The following is a 22427-nucleotide window of genomic DNA, read 5'->3' on the forward strand; positions in this document are numbered from 1 at the left end:
CTGTTTGTTTGTTTATTTAATGTATGTATGTATTCATTTATTTTTGAGTCAAAGTCTCGCTCTGTCGCTCAGGCTGGAGTGCCAGTGGTACGATCTCAGCTCACTGCAATGTTTACCTTCTGGGTTCAAGCGATCCTCGTGCCTCAGCCTCCTGAGTAGCTGGAATTAAAAGCATGCACCACCATGCCTGGCTAATTTTTATATTTTTAGTAGAGACAGAATTTTGTCATGTTGTCCAGGCTGGTCTCAAACTCCTGGTGTCAAGTGATTCTCCTGCTTCGGCCTCCCAAAATGCCAGGATTACAGGCATGTACCACTGTGCCTGGCCCCATCTGTTTTTAAAATCAAGTTTTACCAGAACACAGCCACAAATATGTATTATCCACAGCTGCTTCTGAGCTACAGCAGCAGAGCTGAGTAGCTGCAGGAGAGACTATATGGCTTGCAAAGCGGAAAACATTTAATGCCTGGCCCTTTAAGAACCTACCACCTAGAGATAAAAACCGTTAACATCTGGCCTAGCGCGCTGGCTCACACTTGTAATCCCAGCAATTTGGGAGGCTGAGGCAGGTGGGTCACGAGGTCTGGCCAAAATGGGGAAATCCCGTCTCTACTAAAAATACAAAAATTAGCCAAGCATGGTGGTGCGTGCCTATAATCCCAGCTACTCGGGAGGCTGAGGCAGGATTGCTTGAACATGGGAGGCAGAGGTTGCAGTGAGCCAAGACTGCACCATTGCACTCCATCCTGGGTGACAGAGCAAGACTCCGTCTCAAAAACATAAAAAAATTTTTTTTTAAAAATCTGTAACACTTGAGATGAAAAATACACTGCAGAACATTAATGGGTTAGTCTGTAGAAGTAGAAGGAACAACTAGTGACTTGAAGACGTAATAATAGAAACGTTTTGACCTAAAACACAGAATGAAATACCAGGAAAAAATGTGCAAATCTTCAGTAAGCTGTGGGACAACTTCACACACCCTAACACATGGGGGAACGGACAAAGTATCTGAAGAAACAACGGGAAGAATTTCCCAATTACATGAAAACTAGAAACCCACAAATTCAAGTAGTTCAATGAACCCCAAGCACCAGAAATATAAAGGATACAACTCCAAGTCACATTGGAATTGAATTGCTTAAAATCCATGATCTTAAAGCACAGAGTAAAACAAGACATTATGCATTGAAAAACAAAGATCAAAATGACAGCAGACTTCTCACTAGAAACAATACAGCCTAAAAGACAGGTGACATTTGAAAGTTCTGAAAGAAAAAGCTGTTTCACCTATAATTATTTAAAGCAAAAACACAGATACTATGTTGTGGAGTTTATAACATACACAGAAGTAAAATTTTGACAGTAATAGCACCAAAGCTGGAGACAGAGAAACAGAAGCACACTGTTTTAAGGTTCTCATATTACAGGTAAAGTGCTTTATCACTCGAATGTAGTCTGTGGTAAGTTAATGATGAATTCCACTAAAATAACACAAGAGCTACAGCAAATAAGCCAACATAAACCGAAAAGGATAAAAAATACTACATCCAAGAGAAGAAAAAAAAAGGAGACAAACAGATGATACAAATAGAAAACAAATGGTAACATGGTAGATTTTAATTAAACTTGCCTCATCAGTAAGCACATGGAGTGATCTCAATGGTACAAATGAAAGGCAGAATTTGTCACACAGGGAAAAAAGCAAGCTGCAACTATGTGTTGCCCAAAAGAAACTCATTTTATATAGGACATAAGAGAAAATAAAAGAATGGTCAAAAATATACCATATTGGCTGGGCGTGGTGGTTCATGCCTGTAATGCAAGCATTTGGAGGCCAAGGCGGGCAGATCACCTGAGGTCAGGAGTTCAAGACCAGCCTGACCAACATGGTGAAACCCCGTCTTAAAAAAAAAAAAAATATATATATATATATATACATATATATATATATATCATGTTAACACGAATCAAAGGATAGCTGGAAGGCCAGATACAGTGGCTCACTCCTGCCATCCCCATAGTCCCAGCATTTTGGGAGGCCGACACACAAGGATCACTTGAGCCCCAGAGACCAGCCTGAGCAACATGGAGAAATCCCATTTCTCTAAAAATACAAAAAATGTGTCGGGTATTGGAATGAATGCCTGTAGTCCCAGCTACTCAAAAGGCTGAGGTGGGACAATCTCCTGAGCCGGGGACGCTGAGGCTGCAGTGAGCTGTAATGGTGCCACTGCATTACAACCTGGTCAACTGGAGAGACCCTGTCTCAAAAAAAAGGTAACTGGAGTGAGTGTATTAATATCACACAAAGTAGACTTCACTGCAAATGTTACCAGTAATAAAGGTCATTTAATAATGATAAAGGGACTGATTCAAGAGGACATAATCCTAGATGTTTATGCATCTATTAAAATTCATGAAAGAAACTTCAAGTGAAACTCCTACTGAGGCAGGAGAATCACTTGAACCAGGGAGGCGGAGGCTGCAGTGAGCCAAGACCACACGATTGCACTCTAGCCTGGGCAACAAGAGCGAAACTGTTTCAAAAAAAAAAGGAAAAAAGTGAATGTAGGCTAGGCATGGTGAGCCACCATGCTTGTCTGTAATCCTAGAACTTTGGGAGGCAGAGGCAGGTGGATCACTTGAGGCCAGGAACTCAAGGAAAGCCTAGCCCACATAGTGAAACCCAGTCTCTACTAAATACAAAAATTAGCTGTGCATGGTGGCACGTGCCTATAATCCCAGCTACTCGGGAGGCTGAGGCACGAGAAGTTTCAACCCAAGAGGCAGAGGTTGCAGTGAGCTGAGATCGTGCCACTATACTCCAGCTTGGGTGACAGAGTGAGACCATCTCAAAAAAAAAAAAGGGAAAAACAAAAGTGAATGTGATCAGCCATCAACCAAGAAACGAAGAAAGTTCTGACACATGCTACAACATAAATGAACCTGGACAACATTATGCTAAGTGAAAGAAGACAGACACAAAATAGGCAAATAATACATGATTTTACTCATAACAGGTACAGAGTGGTCAATTTCATAAAGATGGAAAGTAGAATGACAGTTGCCAGGGGATAGCGGTGAGGAAAACAGGGAGTCATTGTCTAATGGATATAGAGTTTGTTTGGAATGACAAAAAAGCTCTGGAAGTAGGTAGTGGTTCATGGCATGGTGGTAGATGCTTGTAGTCCCAGCTTCTCCGGAGGCTGAGGCAGAAGGATCACTTGAACCTGGGAGACAGAGGTTGCAGTAAGCCAAGATCACACCACTGCACTCCAGCCTGGTAACAGAGTAAGACTTCGTCTCAAAAAAAAATGGGGCCAGGCATGATGGTTCATGCCTGTAATCCCAGAACTTTGGGAGGCTGCGACAGGAAGACTGCTTGAAGCCAAGAGTTTGAGACCAGCCTAGGCAACATAGTGAGACCTCATCTCCACACAAAATAGAAAATCTGCCAGACATAGTGGCATGTACCTGTGGTCCTAGATTGCTTGAGTCCAGGAGGTCGAGGCTGTAGGGAGTTATGATTACACCACTGCACTCTAGCCTTGGCAACATAGTGAGAGCCTGTCTCTTAAAAAAAAAAAAAAAAAGAGCCAAGGCAGGCAGATCACAAGGTCAAGAGATCAAGACCATTCTGGCCAACGTGGCAAAACCCCATCTCTACTAAAAACACAAAAATTAGCTGGGTGTGGTGGCACGTGCCTGTAGTCCCGGCTACTCGGGAGGCTGAGGCAGGAGAATTGCTTAAAAAACTGGGAGGCAGAGGTTGCAGTGAGCTGAGATCATGCCACTGCACTCCAGCCAGCCGACAGAGTGAGACTCCATCTCAGAAAGAAAAAAAAAAGCTAAAATGGTAATTTGTTATAAATATACCACAATTTAAAAAAGAAATGAAATACTGACACATGCTATCACACAGATGAACTGCGAAAACAAAATGCTAAGTGAAATAAGCCAGACACCAAATACATGTTGTATGATTCCATCAGTATAAAATGTCTAGAACAGGCAAATCTATACAGACAGAAAGTTAATTAGTAGTTGCCAAAGGCTGTGGGAAGGGGAATTGGGGAGTTATTGTTTAAAAAGTATAGAGTCTCTGTTTGGGATGATACAAAAAGTTCTGGAAATGGGTAGTGGTACTGGCTGCAGAACATGCTGAATGTTCTTAAAGCCACCGAATTCTTCACTTGAAAATGGTAAACTGTATGTTATGTGTATTTTATCACAATAAAAAAAAATTCTTAAAAAAAAATCAGAGGCCAGGTGTGGTGGCTCATGCCTATAATCCCAGCACTTTGAGAAGTCAAGGTGGGAGGATCACTTAAGTCCAAGAATTCAAGACCAGCTTGGGCAACATAACCAGACCCTGACTCTACAAATAAAAGAAAATAAAAATTAGCTAGTTGTGGTGGTGTCCTTCTGTAGTACTAGCTACTCAGAAGGCTGAGGCCAGAGGATCTCTTGAACCCAGGAGTTCAAGGTTACAGTGAGCTACAACTATGCCACTGCAAACCAACTTGGGCAACACAGTGAGGCCCTGTTCTTAAAAAAGAGACACACACAGAAGGAGAAACAGAATCCCAAGCATACATCCCATTAGCTGTCAGAGCAATGATGCCATCACACATCAAGTAGTCTCTGGAAATGCTACCTTATGCTTGTGAGAATGAGAGAAAGAGACAAATGACACCCTGGTATTATGAAAACAATTTGACCTCACAGAGCCCCTAAAAGGGTCAGGGAACCCCCAGAGACCCTTGGGTACACTGGAGAGCTACTGCTTTAGGCTACGCAAAACCTGGGAATTAGTGGATTCATGCCCTGTAGAAATCCACGAGTCTCTGCAATACAAATTCTTTCTCTAGATTCAATTTCTTCTTTGTCAGCAAGCCTTAGCCTTGTTTTAAATTGTGTAAACTGAGCTGTCTCAAATTACTGTGTGAAATTTAGTAGGCTGCACAAATTGTTTAGAATTGATTTCTCCTCAACATTTGCCCACAAAGAACAAGAGGGAGACAGACTACTAGCAGAAGCACACGTGTCCACAATTACATCACCAAGAAAATCAAAACACTTCCAGCAAAGAAATGCAGGATAAATTCCAGCCCATCTCCTCCCATTACTCACAGTCAACTAGGAAAGGTCTCCACCAGAGTGGTCTGAGACCCGTCAGATACAGACTCCTACACTGGGGCAGGGGCCACCCATGCCCTGCTGGAATGCCCAGTTCAGAAGGTCCCAGCGTCCCTGGCAGTCCTGCTCACACCTGGACAGGAAAGCCTCACTGCACAGACATTCTGCCTTGGAAAGAGCTAGCAGCTGCTTCCCAGTGGGGCTTTCCCATGGGTCATTTCACCTGCCACACAAAGTGCTACTAAGAAAGGGAGATTTGTCCAGCACCACACTTCAAAGCAGCAGCAGAGGGGAGAAGGTCTGAAAGCCAAGGGGTGGTTGGGCTACTGTAACAGGTGACCACGCAGCTCAAGGACACCAGAGCTGTGGATGTTGGGTTCTGCCCTGGGCCAGCCATCTCTTCTCCAGATGACCTCAAGAGGAGACAGAGGGCCAGGCACAGTGGTTCATGCCTGTAATCCCAGCATTTTGGGAGGCCAAGGCAGGCGGATCACCTGAGGTCAGTTAGAGACTAGCCTGGACAGCATGGCGAACCTCCACCTCTACTAAATATATAAAAATTAGCCGGGCATGGTGGCACATACCTGAGTCTCAGCTACTCAGGAGGCTGAGGTAAAGAGAATTGCTTGAACCCAGGAGACAGAGGTTACAGTGAGCCGAGATCATGCCACTGCACTCCAGCCTAAGTGACAGCATGAGACTCCATCTCAAAAAATAAAAAATAAGGCCAGGCGTAGTGGTTCACACTTGTAATCCCAGCACTTTGGGAGGCCAAGGTGGATGGATCATGAGGTCAGGAGTTTGAGACCAGCCTGGCCAATGTGGTGAAAACCCGACTCTAATAAAACTACAAAAAACTCAGCTGGGCATGGTGGCATGCGCCTAGTAGTCCCAGCTGCTGGAGGCTGAGGCAAGAGAATTGCTTGAACTCCAGAGGTGGAGGTTGCAATTAGCCGAGATCGTGCCACTGCACTCCAGCCTGGGCGACAGAGCAAGACTCCAACTCAAAAAATAAATAAATAAAATAATAAAATAAAAATAAAAGATAAAAAAGAGGGGACAGAGACCACTGTTGATAGCACAAACAACTAAAAGACAAAACAAAGGGCATATTGCTTAGTGACCTTCTAAATGGAGGGTTCCCCTCTGTCCTGAGGCAAGAGAGTAAAGAATAAGGCCTCAGAGATGGGCAACATCTGAGCCACCAGGGCCATGGAGCAGGCCTCTGGCAAGTGCCCATCCTGAACAAGGGCCGCCCAGTGGGGAAGGATGCGACACACATTCTGGAAAGCACACTGTACTTGGGGGCCCCAGAGGGACTTCGGGACCAGATAGCTTCATGGGATGAAGTCCCTTCCTATGACTCCAGGAAGGGATGCAGCTGGCGATTGAGGAACACGTCATTAGAACACCAATCTGCAGCAGCACAGACGACAGCCTTGGGAGGGCAGAGTTAGGAAGTGAGGAAAGGCATTCCAAACAGTGCACAGACCATTCCAGAACAAACTGTGATCATATCATAAACTCCCTGCCTTCTCTACAGTGCTCAAATGCCACCTGCCCTTTTACGGGGTCCAAGGCCACCTCCAGCCTTTCCGCAAAGCCCTACATCCAGGTTCTTGGGGGTCCTGGCTCACTAGTCCCCGCAGCTCTCCCCTGCAGCCTGTCTAGCCCCTTCCTGTTGCTGCCAGTGCCCCATAGCACCAGCAGGCCAGTATGCAACCTCCCCACCCGTACAGCTTCCTGGAACCACACAGGGAGATTGGCCTGGAAAGAGGCCCCAGAGATCTGTCAAACAGTAGGCTTTAGCTCCTAGTCCATGCAACCCCACTCAGCCTTGCTGGGCTTCTTCTTTCATCTGTACAGCATGGAGGTGACCATCCTGCCCTGCCTAGCCCTCCTGACCTACTTCCACAGTAGTCATGAGGCCCAAAGGAGAAAATCACTCCAACAATGCTCAGTTGCTGAAGTTTCACATATGCCACCCCTAGGAACAATCCTGGGAGGTTCTCTGCAGAGGTAAATGCTCTGAGAGATACCCACAGGGGCAAAAAGAGGACGGGAGGCAGGAACCATGGCCAGGGGCTCTGTGCAGCTTGACCTGCCACTGCATCTCAGCAGCGAGGCGCAATGAAAACTGCTACTACCTGAAGGCCTGGGCATCCTCTGCACTGGCAGCCACCAGGCTGCAGCACCAAGGATGCCAGCATCTGAACCTCAAGCTGCAGGGAACTCAGAGACCAGCCAGCTCCTCACCCACAAGGGCCCAGAGTTCACAGGGGAGCAAGACATGCATGGGTCATGGAAAATGACAGGACTGGAAGTTTCATTACCAAAAGGTGCAGGAGGACGAGGCTGTTCTATATTTCGAAACTCCCATCTAGTCCAGCCAGCTCACTTCTCAGAGGGACTGACCAACCTGCTGAGTGTCCCACATCAAATTGGCAGCAGCAGAATGGGCACCAGAGGCCAGGCTGTGGGCTCTTTCACCCAAATCCCCATCCCTGAAGCTACATGGCACTCAGAGTTCTGACTCCTCAGAGGACCAGGTCCAAACTTTCCAGTTTTGAGTCATTTCCTTCATTGAGACAGCACTCAGTGGAGCCTCTGGGGCTGGCTGCACAAAGTCCAGGGATACCAGAGCCCCACTGCCACTTTGACACAGAGCTAAAGATGTACCAACATACTGTACTTTTTTTTTTCCTTACCAGTGGCCAGTTACTAGAACAAAATATTTTAAACCTGTAAACCCTCCTGCTGTGGTTTTGATATATGCCCGCCACTTCTTTGACATGGCTCCCTAAATGGCAGTAGCTCCCCACACACATAACCACTCCTCCCCTGGACCTGGAGCTCCTGACTCCCCATTACCAGCACTGGAGGCAGGTGGTCAGCTCTCCTGTGTGGAGAGGGAGTAAGGTTGCCAAGCACTAGGGGAGTGCCAACCACTTTCTCCCACAGACCAAGGGGTCACAACACTGACATTGGGGAACACCACACAAGAACAAATTGACAAGGCCTATGCTTTAGCAATTATTTCTCATAAATAACAAGCATTTTCTACCTCCAGGAGATGAAGTGACCACCTGCTACCATCTATCTGTAGCTGCTATCCATCCAAAACACTGGGTCAGCTGTTCTGCCCTGTGGCTTCTCCTTAGGCAGATGTTTGGGGAAGAAGGCTCTGTTTAAAATAAGTTATCCTAGGCCGGGCGCGGTGGCTCATGCCTGTAATCCCAGCACTTTGGGAGGCCGAGGCGGGTGGATCACGAGGTCAAGAGATTGAGACCATCCTGGTCAACATGGTGAAACCCCGTCTCTACTAAAAATACAAAAAATTAGCTGGGCATGGTGGCGCGTGCCTGTAATCCCAGCTACTCAGGAGGCTGAGGCAGGAGTATTGCCTGAACCAAGGAGGAGGAGGTTGCGGTGAGCCGAGATCGCACCATTGCACTCCAGCCTGGGTAACAAGAGCGAAACTCCGTCTCAAAAAAGAAAAAAGAAAAAAATAAGTTATCCTAGAAAAGGAGGGTAGGTCCTAAGAAAAAGAAAGTGATCATGTAAGATGAAAGAAGAGACAGGCAGGTCCATCAAGCATATCTATTCCATGAGTGACATTTTCTTTCTTTTTTTTTTTTTTTTTTAGGAAGGGAGGAAGGCAGGAAGGGAGGGAAGGAGGAAGAAAGGGAGGAAGGAAGGGATGAAGGAAGGGAGGAAGGGAGGAGGGGGGAGGGAGGGAGGGAGGGAGAAAGGGAGGGAGGGAGGGAGGGAGGAAGGGAAGGGAAGGAAGGAATTCAAGCAATGAGAGAGACATTGCCGACCTGGATCTAGAGGTTTACAAGTTGATTTCTTTTTTTGAGAGAAGGAAAGAAAAAAAAAATGAGTAAAGGAGAGAAAGAAAGAGGAAGAGAGAGAGGGAGGGTGAACGGAAATATTGCTTTATTCTGAAAAAAAAAATGGATATTAATAATGGCCAATTAATGTTTCATTTAAACGTATGAATAGGTGTGATGTGGTATTGACAAGAATGTATATTTTATGTATTTGAAGTGGAGAGCTCTATGAATATTTATTAAGTTTACTTGTTCCGGATCTGAGTTCGAGTCCTTGATATCCTTATCAATTTTCTGTCTCATTGAATCTAAGTCTCTATGTATCTGGGTGTTAGGATCGTTAGCTCTTGTTGTTGCATTGATCCTTTTACCACTATATCTTCGTTGCTTTAAAATCTGTTTTATCTGATATGAGAATTGCAACTCCTGCTTTTTATTATTTATTTATTTATTTTTGCTCTCCATTTGGTTGGTAAATCTTTCTCCATTCCTTTGTTTTGGGTCTTTGTGTATCCTTGCATGTGAAAGGGGTCTGGATGTAACATGCCGTTGGGTTTTGGCTGTGTCTTTTGATTGGGGGATTTAGTCTATTTAAATTTAGGGTTACTGCCATTTGATGTTAACTGGCTGTTTTATCCATTCGTTGGTGTAAATTCTTCTTTATGTTGTTGCTCTTTACTTTTTGGTATATTTTTAGAAAGGCTAATACTGGTTGTTTCTTTCTGTGTGTAATGCCTCTTTCAGAAGCTCTTGTAAAGCAGGCCTGGTGGTAATAAAATCTCTGAGTTCTTGCTTGTTCATAAAAGATTTTATTTTTCCTTCAGTTGTGAAGCTTAGTTTGGCTGGATATAAAATTCTGGACTGAAGGTTCTGTTCTTTGAGGATGTTGAATATTGGCCCCCACTCTCTTCTGGCTTGTAGAGTTTCTGCTGAGAGATCTGCTGTAAGTCTGATAGGCTTGCCTTTGTGGGTAACCTGACCTTTCTCTCTGGCTGCCCTTAGTATTTTCTCCTTTGTTTCCACCCTGGTGAATCTAACGATTATGTGCCTTGGGGTTGGTCTTCTTGAGGAATATCTTTGTGGTGTTCTCTGTATTACCTGGGATTGAATATTGACCTGTTTTGCTAGTTTAGAAAAATTTTCCTGAATAATATCCTGAAGGGTATTTTCCAGCTTGGATGCATTCTCTCCGTCGCATTCAGGTACACCTATCAAACGTAAATTTGGTCTTTTCACATAGTCCCACATTTCTTGGAGATTTTGCTCATTCCTTTTTATCCTTTTATCTCTAATCTTGTCTTCTTGTTTTCTTTCATTAAGTTGGACTTTGACCTCTGATATCCTTTCTTCTGCTTGAACAATTCGAGTGTTTAAACCTGGGCATACTTCTCGGAGTTCCTGTATTGTATTCTTCAGTTCCATTAATTCACTTATATTCCTCTCTAAGTTGTCTATTCTCAATAGGATTTCATCAAACCTTTTTTCAAAGTTCCTAGTTTCTTTACGTTGGGCTACAACATGTTCTTTTAACTCACAGAAGTTTCTTATTATCCATTCCCTGAAGCGTGATTCTGTCATTGGGATGCGCTCATTCTCCGTCAAGCCTTGTTCCATTGTTGATGTGGAACTGTGATCATCTTTAGAGGGAGAGGCGTTCTGATTTTGAGTATTCTCAACCTTTTTGCGCTGGTTTCTTCCCATCATTGTAAATTTATCCCCCTGTCGTCTTTGAAATTACCAACTTTCAGATTAGGTCTCTTGAGTGGACGTCCAAGTTGTTAGTTCCCAGGGCCAGAACGGCGGCGTTAAGACTGATGGTGCTTTTCTGCCCAGGATTCTCCTGTTTGGCTTCCTTCTTGTGTCCGTAATGGGCAACTCTGCCTTCCCGGGGCTCCAAACCTCAGTCAGAAGGGGAACCAGTCTCGTTTACTCTGCGCCGAGAGCTGCCATGTTGAGATGCCGTCTCAGCCGCTGCGCCGGCCTCAGGAGTCGTGCTGGGGACCCGTGTGGGTCCTCCACACCTCGGTCAGAAGGGGAGCTGGCCCTGTTTACTCTGCTCCGAGAGCTGCCGCACCGGGGTGCCAGCGAAGCTGCTGCGCCGGCCACAAGAGTCGCGCTGGTGACCCGTGTGGTTCCTCCACTGGGGATCTTCTGCTCCGTGAGCGACCAGAATTTGTCTGAAAGTGTGACGTCACTCTAGTTCTCTGCACTTCGACTGAGAGCTGCAGTCCCGAGCTGTTAGCGATTAGCCATCTTGGATCGTTCTCCGACATTTTCAAGAAAAGAACAGTAACCTGAAATCAGGCTTCACTTCATGGGAGTTCGGGCAGGAGAAGCTACACATTTGGGAATAAGACCAGGACAGGAGGGTGGGACAGAAGTGGAGTGACAGCTATCTCGCATCTGATGTAAACATCAGCCAGCAGTTTCATCCAACACTCGTACCACATTTCAAACACAGTCACAGGATAGCACAGCCAATTTCTCTAAGAGAAAGAACAGCTGTAGCAAAAGCAGATTCCTGAATACTTATTTTCCATGTGCTAGGCAGTATATCAAGTGCTTAGAATACATTAATATAAATCCTTAAGACAACTTATTTTCTCCTTCCATGACCACCACCATGAACCACCTTGGGGCCAGTGCTGTGAGGCACACAAGTGAGAAGGGCAAGACAAGAAACACAAGGTATCTGCCCCCAGGAAGCTGATTCTACCAGGGAAGGAGAAGATCTTTGAAACCTTGGGGTAGGCAAAGATTTCTTTGGGTTAGGCAAAAAAAAAAAAAGCATGACCCATAACAAGAAAAACTGATAAATCAGACTCATTCAAAATTAAAAACCTCTCTAATAAAATCTTAGTAAAGATACACTGAGCACAGTGGTTCACACTTGTATACCCAACATTTTGGGAAGCTGAGGCAGGAGGATCACTTGAGCCCAGGAGTTGGAGACCAGCCTGGACAACATAGGGAGATCCGGTCTCTACAAAAATTAAAATTAAAAAAATTAGACAGCGCCAGGCACGTGGCTCACGTCTGTAATCCCAGCACTTTGGGAGGCTGAGGTAGATGGATCACAAGGTCAGGAGTTCAAGACCAGCCTGGCCAAGATGGCGAAACCCTGTCTCTACTAAAAATACAAAAAAATTATCTGGCATGGTGGCGGACACCTGTAATCCCAGCTACTCAGGAGGCTGAGGCAGAGAATTGCTTGAATCTGGGAGGTGGAGGTTGCAGTGAGCCAAGAGCGCACCACTGCACTCCAGCCTAGGCAACGGAGCAAGACTCCGTTTCAAAAAGAAAAAAAATTAGCAAGATACGGTGGTGCACACCTGTGGTCCTAGCTACTCGGTAAGGGTGAGGTGGGAAGCTCGCTTGAGCCAGAGAGGTCAAGGTTGCAGTGAGCTGTGATCCCATTATAACAGTCTAGCCTGGGCAATAGAGGGAGACTAACTGACAAGGAAAAAAAATAAAAGATACACAGACCAACAGAACAAAAAAAAAAAATACAGATCCCAGAAATGGACCCACACAAATGTAGTCAATGGATTTTAACGAGAGTACAAAGATAATTCAATGGAGAAAGTATAACCTTTCAACAAATGGTACTAGACAATTAGACTCCACATATCAGAAAATGAACCTCACATTTTAGGAGGCTGAGATGGAAGGACTGCTTGAGCCCAGGAGCTCAAGATCAGCCTCAGCAACAAAGTGAGATCTCATCTCTACAAAAAAAAGGAAAAAAATTAGCTGGTGTGGTGGCAGGCACTTGTAGTGCTAACTACATGGGAGGCTGAGGCAGGAGGATCACTTGAGCCCAGGAAATCAAGGCTTCACGGAGCTACAATTACGCCATTGCAAAACACCTTAATCATCAGGGAAATGCAAGCCAAAACCGTGACAGGCTATCACCTCACCCATTAGGATAGCCACTGTCGACAAAAAAGAACACAAACCAAGTGTTGGCAAGGATGTGAAGAATTAGAACTCTTGTACATCATCAGTAGGAATCTAAAATGGTACAGTCACTATGGAAGACAGCATGGAGTTTCCTCAAAAAATTAAAAATAGAATTATCATATGATCCAGCAATCCCACTTCTGGGTATATTCCCAGAATTAACTGAAGGCAAGATTTGAAAGAGATATTCATATACCCATGTTCACAGCAGTATTACTCACAATAACTAAGATGTGGAAGCAACCCAAGTGTACACTGAGTAAACAGAATGCAGTCTATGCATACAGTGGACTGCTCAGCCTTAAAAAAGTTCTGTCCCGGTATGGTGGCTCATGCCTGTAATCCCAGCACTTTGGGAATCCAAGGTGGGCAGATGTCAAGGTCAAGAGATCAAGGCCATCCTGGTCAACAGTGGGAAACTCCATCTCTACTAAAAATACAAAAATTAGCTGGGCGTGATGGCATGTACCTGTAGTCCCAGCTACTTAGGTGGCTGAGGTAGGAGAATTGCTTGAACCCAGGAGGCGGAGGTTGCAGTGAGCCAAGATGGTGTCACTGAAGTCCAGCTCGGGCATTGGAGGGAGACTCCGTGTCAAAATAAATAAATAAATAAAAAGTTCTGACACATGCTACAACATGGATGAATCTTGAGGTGAAATAAGTCAAACATAAGACAAATACTGCATAATTCTACTTATATGGAGTATCTAAAGTAGTCAAACTCTTAGAAACAGGAAGTAGGATGGTGGCTTCCTGGCTGGAGAGGGAGATAAAAGGGAGGGGTAGTTACCCAATGGGTACTGAGTTTCAGTTTTGCAAGATGAAAACATTCTAAAGATCTGTTATATAACAAGCTAAATACTCGAGCACTACTGAACTGAACACTCAATGAACTGAACACTGAATAGAGTGGTTATGATGGCATATTTTATGTTATTTTATTTTTTAAAAAATGGGGTAAGAGTGGGGCCACCTCAAAAGCACACATAAAATATGGAAGGATTTTAAAGTCCTAAGTTAAAACTGAACAAAGTAACTCCTGCAAGAAAGCAAGGCTAGAAATCTGAGCCATCTAAAAGGAGACAGACCCTACAGCCCAGCAATGGGCAGGTACCTGTGCCCATTTCCTCCCTTGGTCTAGCAGAGTGGGTCCAAACTTCAGTGTGATCACCACTGGGAGTTACACTCACAAAAGCACATTATCCTATCATATGGGCTCTTTAAAGAACATTTAGAGGAAACATTTGCAGTCTGAAAGCTTCATTTCATACACTTATTTCAATAACTAAATTGAGCACAAGATTTAACATACCAAAAACTCTATCCAAAAAGTGGGGTTAAAACTAGACTTAATGGAGCCATTACATGCCAAGTGCTGATCAGGGTGTCTGACTCTCAGAAATGGGGATGGGTGGGGGTGACAACGGTGACCGCATCAGCTAAGAACGAAGGCAGGGACTGCAGGAACAGGTTGTGGAAGTTAAGTGTCAGCTTCCTGAGGACATTTGCGAGGACAGAGCAGGGGTGGGCACTAAGAAGTCAGGGCTAGGCCGGGCGGGCGTGGTGGCTCACGCCTATAATCCCAGCACTTTGGGAGGCTGAGGTGGGTGGATCACGAGGTCAACAGATCGAGACAATCCTGGTCAACAAGGTGAAACTCTACTAAAAATACAAAAATTAGCTGGGCATGGTGGTGCGCGCCTGTAGTCCCAGCTACTCGGGGGGCTGAGGCAGGAGAATTGCTTGAATCCAGAAGGCAGAGGTTGTGGTGAGCCAAGATCGCGCCATTGCACTCCAGTCTGGGTAACAACAGCGAAACTCCGTCTCAAAAAAATAAAAAAGAAGTCAGGGCTGCGGCACCTGCAGCCAGTTGAGGCTATGGGAAGAAGACAAGAAAAGTAGGGTGGGGAGGTTCATATTAAAAAGGCAGGAGGAGCGCACTGGGACAAATACCTAATACATCCAGGGCTTAAAACCTAGATGACGGGTTGATTGACAGGTGCAGCAAACCACCACGGCACATGTATACCTAGGTAACAAACCTGCATGTGTTGCACATGTATCCCGGAACTTAAAGTAAAATAAAATAAATTAAAGAAAAGGCGAAGGAAAGAGACAAGAAGGATTAGACAGAAAAAGAGCTAAAGACTTCTCCTGAAGCTGTGCAATATCACAACATGACCTCTATGCTGCCCAGGTTTCAAATGGCCTATCACAAAGGAGAAAAAGCACCTTTACTGCAGAGAAACCTCACAGACACCACTTGACCAAGTGGTCAATGTCTTGCAGTACTGCTCCTCCCAAAAGTGAGCTGACTGTATCTTACGACAAGGAAACAATCTGATAAACCTCACGTGAGGAACGTATTCTATAACCACTGGCCTTACTCTTTTAAAAATATCTGGGCTGGGCACAGTGGCTCATGCCTGTAATCCCAGCACTTTGGGAGGCCGAGGCGGGTGGATCACAAGGTCAAGAGATCGAGACCATCCTGGTCAACATGGTGAAACCCCGTCTCTACTAAAAATACAAAAAATTAGCTGGACATAGTGGTGCGTGCCTGTAATCCCAGCTACTCAGGAGGCTGAGGCAGGAGAATTGCATGAACCCAGGAGGCGGAGGTTGTGGTGAGCCGAGATCGCGCCATTGCACTCCAGCCTGGGTAAACAAGAGCAAAACTCCAAAAAAAAAAAAAAAAATCCATGTTGGCCGGGTGTGGTGGCTCACGCCTGTAATCCCAGCACAGCACTTTGGGAGCTTTGGGAGGCCATGGCAGGCGAATCACCTGAGGTCAAGTGTTCAAGTCCAGCCTGGCCAAAAAAGTGAAACCCCGTCTCCCCTAAAAATACAAAAATTAGCCGGGCATGGTGGTGCATGCCTGCAGTACCAGCTACTTGAGAGGCTGAAGTAGGAGAACCATTTGAACCCAGGAGGCAGAGGTTGCAGTGACCTGAGATTATGCCGGTGCATTCCAGCCTGGGAGAGACTCTATCTCAAAAAATTATAAAATAAAATAAAATATAAAAATATCCATGTTAAACTTCCTAAACTTGCTAACTGTACTACTATGGTTACAGCAGAATGACCTTAATCTTAGAAATATCAGATTTAGAAATGAAGGGTCATGATGTCTGCAACTTAGTTTTAAATACTTCTGCAAAAAATAATGTGTGCGCGTACACACTGGGATATATACATATAAATATAGAGAGAGCAAGTGCACGTGCAAATGTGTGCTCGGTTGTATTAATTGGCAAATTACCTGAACAGCATACAAGAGTTCACAGTTCTATTCTTGCAACAGTTACAGAGGTTTGAAATGTTTCTAAAGTAAAAAGATTTCTAAAAAAAATGAGTTAGGCCAGGTGCAGTGGCTCATGCCTGTAATCCCAGCACTTTGGGAGGCTAAGGCAGGTAGATCACCTGAGGTCAGGAGTTTGAGGTCAGCCTGGCCAACACGGTAAAATCCCGTCTCTACTAAAAACACGAAAATTAGCTGGGCGTAGTGGCACACGCCTGTAATCCCAGCTACGTGGGATTACACTTGAACCCAGGAGGTAGATGTTGCAGTGAGCTGAGCTCATGCCACTGTACTCTGACCTGGCTGACAAGAGCAAGACTCCATCTCAAAAAAAAAAAAAAAAAAAAAGGTGAGACAATTTTGCCTCAACCCACACCCACCTCTCCTCTCCATCTTTTGCTACGAAGAAAACAAAGAATGAAGTTATATATGTATTGATCTACAAAGATCTCAAAACAAGTTAAATTTAAAATTAATTTAAAAATATAATTCAATTTATATAAAATATTCTATGGATGAACATCAGCAAATGTGAAAAAAAAAAATCAACTTTATTTTTTCTAGATTGTTCAGACAAGATTTTCCATGGCCTTGGGCTCTCTCCATGCCCCATGGCTTAACATGCTGGTCTACACAGGCATTCTTCACAAATAGGGAGGATGGAGAAATCCTAAGAGCTGCTCCCACTGCCAGAAGTGCCCAGGAAACCTTCAAGAGCTGCAGAAAAGGCCTGTCATGGCCCCAAGCCTCTAGCTCTTCCAGGTCCTCTTATACTAAGACCATAGATAGAGCTTTATAGGTAAACTAATTTACCTGGAGGCCCTAAGCAGCCAGCGTCAATGGCGAGACCATCTGCATGAGCAGACCCAGTTTCAATGGAACATCTGGCCAGATCCTGTGGCCAGTCTCCTGCTGATCATCCCTGTGCTGACCTTCCAGGTCACTCTGCTGTGACTCCTGCCCCTCATCCAGTACCCTGGCCAGCCACAAACAATCCTCTTCGCAGCTATGCTAAGGAGGTTTCCCAGAAAATGAGACTTCCCAGGCAAGGAAGAGGGCAGAGTCTACTGGGGAATCCTTTAGTCCAGCATACCTACCGGAGGATCTGCCCTCAGTCCGGTCCTGTCCAACAGGAAGCAGCCAATAGCTGAAGGATGACAGACTAACCAAGGAAGACAAGATAACCAAACTGATAGCTGTCTGCCATTTTGCCAGAGATCAGCCAGAAGTCAGCCTACTGGGAGGAACCTGCAGTGGGGGGACAAGGACACTAAGAACAAGACCAGCCCAGGCTGACTGAAGCAACGGCTACCCCAGGCAGAAGAGGGAGAAAAGGCCAAGAGGCAAGTGTGTGCAGCCCATACACTCAGCCAGCTTTTGACCAAAAACAAGACCTGCACTGTGCAAACGACCCAGGGAAGGTCTGGCCACATCCTCACACAGGGAGGTCCAGTTCTCAAACCCAGGTGCCGGCAAGTCCATCAGAGAGCCAGCGGTCCCTCTGTACCAGCTTGCTGGGGTCCCTCCCTCTGGGAGCCAGTCCCTCAACCCTCCACCCCAGGCTGTGCAGCTGGAGAGCTTCAGTGAGGATTCATTTTTAATGAGAAGCTGCACTTGCTCTCACCTCTCAGCCTAGCTCCCATCACAGTAACAAGCTCCCACCAGGGTGCGGCCCAGGCCAGCTGGCTCCACAGCCATGTCCCCTACCCCCGCATTCTATCCTCCCAAGGCGTTCTTGCAGGAAAGCCACAAGGCTCTCATCCTCCTCGCCACCCCCACCAGAGGCAGCTGCAAGGCCTGCTGGCTAAAGTAGCTGTTGCTCTTTATATCAAAACATAAATAGGCATTTGTGCATTTGTTCAATAACTGATTTCTGAGTGCCCACTCTGTGCATGACCAGGCTCAGGTGACACAGCATCAATGTGACAAAGAACAAGACGTGTATGAACAATCCCAGCCTTGTCCAAAGCACCATGGCTGTTTTGGGGGCTCTCGGCAAGTCATACGCAGTCCCTCTGATCCCATGAGAATAGCGAAGAGCACTCTCTGTGCAGCAGACACTCCTCAGAGCCACTGCACTCTGCTGCCTCCCAAGGGAGCCCTCTCCCAAGCAATATGCCCGGTGCGCACACAACCTCACATTTCAGTTCAGGGTTCCTGAAGTCTATCTGTGATTAACTCTAGCAGTTTGCCTGATAGATCAGACACTTTTTAGAATTTTAAACTTACCCATTTTAATCCTCACAACATCTCCATGAAGTTCTATTATGATGTCCATGTTCCAAATGAGGAAGCTGAGGCAGAAGTCACAGAGCAAGCAGTAGAGCAGATTAAGCCTAGGCAGTGTGACTCTAGGGCTCATGCTCTAGGGCCACCACACCCAACTGCCTACCATGGACCCAGATAAGGCTTGATCTAATCCCAGCTGCTCCTTTTACAGACAGCTCAGTTGAGGCAAAACCAGACCTGAGCTTCCCCATCTCTCAGGTGGATGCCCAGAAGGTCCAGGACACCTGGGCCCACAGGCCCTCCCAGGCCATTCATCCTCCAACCTGGACTTGCCCAGCCAAGCCCCCCATGTCCACACTGACAGGACATACAGCTTAGAATGGCAGGATCAGATGGATAGGCTTTCACAAAACCTCCCGGGACAACTGGCAAATCACGCCAGAAACAAAAATACAATTGTTGCACAGCTATCACATAATAACCATACCTAAGCCCATGTGTCACTCTGCTCAGTGAACTGTTGGCCCAAAACTGGTCTCTCGGGATTACTGAGCCCACTCGAAGACTGGCAGGGGAAGAAAGGGTCACCAAACCCTTAGCGCCCATACATAAAAGCACATCTGATAAGGGAACAATCTAGCAGCACACCAAGGAAAAGACATCTAATCCGTCCTGAGTTTTCTACTGGGTCCTTAATGTTGTCACTGATGCACTCTACTTAGAGTCCAGACACTACTAAACGCCAATCGGGTCCCTCCATATGCCAAGAACCAAGAGAGGCAGAGGAACTCCCCGCCTGTCAAAGGCTCAGGTCCAGGAGGCGAGAGTCAACAACTATATCCCCTGCCATCACAGTTGAGAGGATGCACTAACCGATCACCTGTCATCACTGCTGAGAGGACATGCCCACGACCAGATCACCTGCCACTACTGCTAAGAAGAAACATGCAAAATAAGATCACCTCCCATCATTGCTAAGAAGACACTTACACAACGAGATCACCTCCCACCATGGCTAAGAGGATACATGTACAGCTAGATCATCTGCCCTCGCTGCTAAGAGGACACACTCAGATAAATCACTTGCCATTACGGCTAAGAGGATCTGTGCATAACGAGATTACCTGCCATCACTGCTAAGAAGACACTTGCACAACCAAATCACCGGCCACCACTGCTAAGAGGATACAATCACTCAGTACTCTGGGGAGTGCCTGGGAAGGAAAGGGTGGGAAAAGTGCCCACAAACTAGCTTGGGAAGCAGACCAGGGAAAGCACAGCCTAACACAGCACAAACGTTCCATGGCAGCAGTCTTCATTCCTCAGACAGGAACCACCAACTGAAATAATAACCCTGACGTGCAGTGATGCCAGCTTGCCTCCACCTGAGCCAACCTGGGCTTTAACAATAGGGCTTCCTGCACCCTCAAGACATTCCCATGTGACACAGGCTTGGCAAACAGCAGGTATCAGTGAGAACAATGGGGTGGGGCTAAGAGGAAGCAGCCTCTGCTCTCCGCAATGGCTAATATTTACAAGGATAAAGGGCCATGGTGCATGCAACTTACGCTCAAATGGTTCAGAGGAAAGCACTGTGTGTGAGTACACAGATATGCACATACACACAGAGGCTGGGGGGATAAGGTAAATAAGATAAAATACCAACAGTAGGGAAGCCTTAGCAAGTTAAAGGATATGCAGGTGCTCTTTGCACTCGTTTTATTCTTGCAACTTTTCTGAGTTTGAAATTATTTCCAAATAAAAAGTTTCTTTTTGTCAAAAAAAAAAAAAAAGTTAAATTCATTAGCTAGTGAAGGTAGAAAGTATATTACACCACTTTCCACCTAAAAAAAAGATGGACCTGTTAACCCAAAAGCCAAATCTACCAGTGGAGAAACTCAACAAAGTGTCACAGTACCAGGCTACAGAGGAAAGAACTCCCAACTCAGGAGGTTTTGCCAAGGCCAGGTGCAAACTCATCTCTCCAGCTCCTTCTGAGCTTCAGTCACTTTGTCTTGTGATGAAAATATGCACTCTCTCCCTATTCACCAAACCCCTGTGCTACTTGACATGAAAGAAAACTCTGGACTCTAGCCTGGGTGTGGTGGCTCACACGTGCAATCCTATAACTTTGGGAGGTCGAAGCAGGTGGATCACTTGAGCCCAGGAATTCAAGACCAGCCTACATGGCCAACATGGTGAAACCCTTTCTCTACTAAAAATACAAAATTAGCTGGGTGTGGTGGTGTGCACCTGTAATCAAAGTTACTCTGGAGGCTGACGCAGGAGAATTACTTGAACCCAGGAGGCAGAGATTACAGTGAGCTGAGATCCCACCACTGCACTCCAGCCTGAGTGACAGAGAAACTCTGTCTCAAAAAACAAACAAAAACTCTGGACTCCAGAGGCAAAGTTCTGTGTTCACTTCTCAGCTCCCTGAGATTTTATTAGCTCAGCACAGATGCCTCCTGGTTCCTGAAGGCAAAAGAGAAAGAACCCTAAGCTAGCAGCCAGCTCCACCTGGGTCTGAACCCACATTCTGGTGCACATCAGCTGTGTGACCTTAGACTTGCCTCTCCCAGATAGCTGTATCAGCAATAGAAGGAAGACAACCTTCTAGTCCTGTACTTCACCAAGGGGCCGGGATGAGCATAAGCCCTGTACAGGACCAACAACCAGCAGGAAGGCACCAGGGTACACCACCACTCAGAAGGCAATTTTTTCTCAGCTATGTATTGTGGGTTCAACCTGGATAGAGCTGTGGCTCATGTTATGATTTTGTGTCAAAATTAAAGATAGAAAGAAAAACAGTTTTAGAATCAGCAATCGATGCTGCCTTCTCTACACAGATGGAGAAAGGGCCAATAAGACAGTATCACAATCAGTGGTCCCCAAGTCCCCCCACCATCTCGTTGTCAATTACCTCAGCAGTAGTCTCCAATCCCTCTTCCTCATCACATATCCAGTGATTATAACACACATTAGTGGTCATATGGTCAACCACAGAAGGGATCAGAAGGGATTTGTGGGGTAGGTGGTTCTGTTCCTCAGACTGGAGTATCCACAGGGAAAAAGATTCTGTACCCTCACCTAGAGGACCCCGGGACCCATCAGGGCACAGAGGTAGTCTGTCGCTCCACCTAGGGTTAAGAAAACTGTTCAGAGCATAAAGTGAGGTACTCCTATGGCTGGGCTGGAGACACACAGTTGGAGTGCACAGGGCCCCAGCCAGGGGTGCATGACTGGGGGAAGCCCAGACTCTTATAGTGAAATCTCATCTCAGCCACTCAGCTTTATGAGCACTCTGGATTTTAGCTTCCACATGTTTAAATGAGGCTATAATAGCGTCTAGCAGGGACCTCCTGAGAGTTAATACACGTTAGTGCTTAGAACAGTGTCTGGCACATAACACACCTTCAATCAAGTTCAAATGTGCATTAAAAAAAAATTGGTATCCTCACATGATGGAAAAAGAAAGAAAAAAAAAATTGGGCCGGGCACAGTGCTTCAGGTCTGTAATTCTAGCACTTTGGTAGGCCAAGATGGGTGGACCACCTGAGGTCAGGAGTTTGTGACCATCCTGGCAAACACAGTGAAACCCTGTCTCTACTAAAACTAGAAAAATTAGCTGGGTGTGGTGGCTTGTGCCTGTAATCCCAGCTACTCAGGAGGCTGAGGCAGAATTGCTTGAACCAAGGAGGTGAAGGATGCAGTGGGCTGAGAACATGCCACTGCACTCCAGCCTGGGCAATAGAGCAAGACTCCATCTCAAAAAAAAACAAAACAAAACTGATGAAAGGTCACATACAGCAAGCACTCACTGCCCTGTAACTACATGAAAGGCCTTCCACCCTGCCTGAACCAGATAGGAGGCCCAAGTGGCTTGGCCTCATCTTCAGGGACCCCACCAGGCAAGAGTCAGAAGACAACCTCCTGAGAAGTGAGCTCTGACTGGTGC

At 45.9% G+C, this 22427-nt stretch overlaps 1 protein-coding gene across 6 annotated transcripts in view; it reads right to left on the bottom strand.

The window, feature by feature from the left end:
• The window catches only part of DGCR2 (DiGeorge syndrome critical region gene 2), a 72780-nt gene that overhangs the window by 47825 nt on the left and 2528 nt on the right, over positions 1-22427 (bottom strand). The window lies entirely within an intron of this gene.

The sequence above is a fragment of the Callithrix jacchus genome, chromosome 1, assembly GCF_049354715.1.
Source record: "Callithrix jacchus isolate 240 chromosome 1, calJac240_pri, whole genome shotgun sequence".
Classification (NCBI taxonomy): domain Eukaryota; kingdom Metazoa; phylum Chordata; class Mammalia; order Primates; family Cebidae; genus Callithrix; species Callithrix jacchus.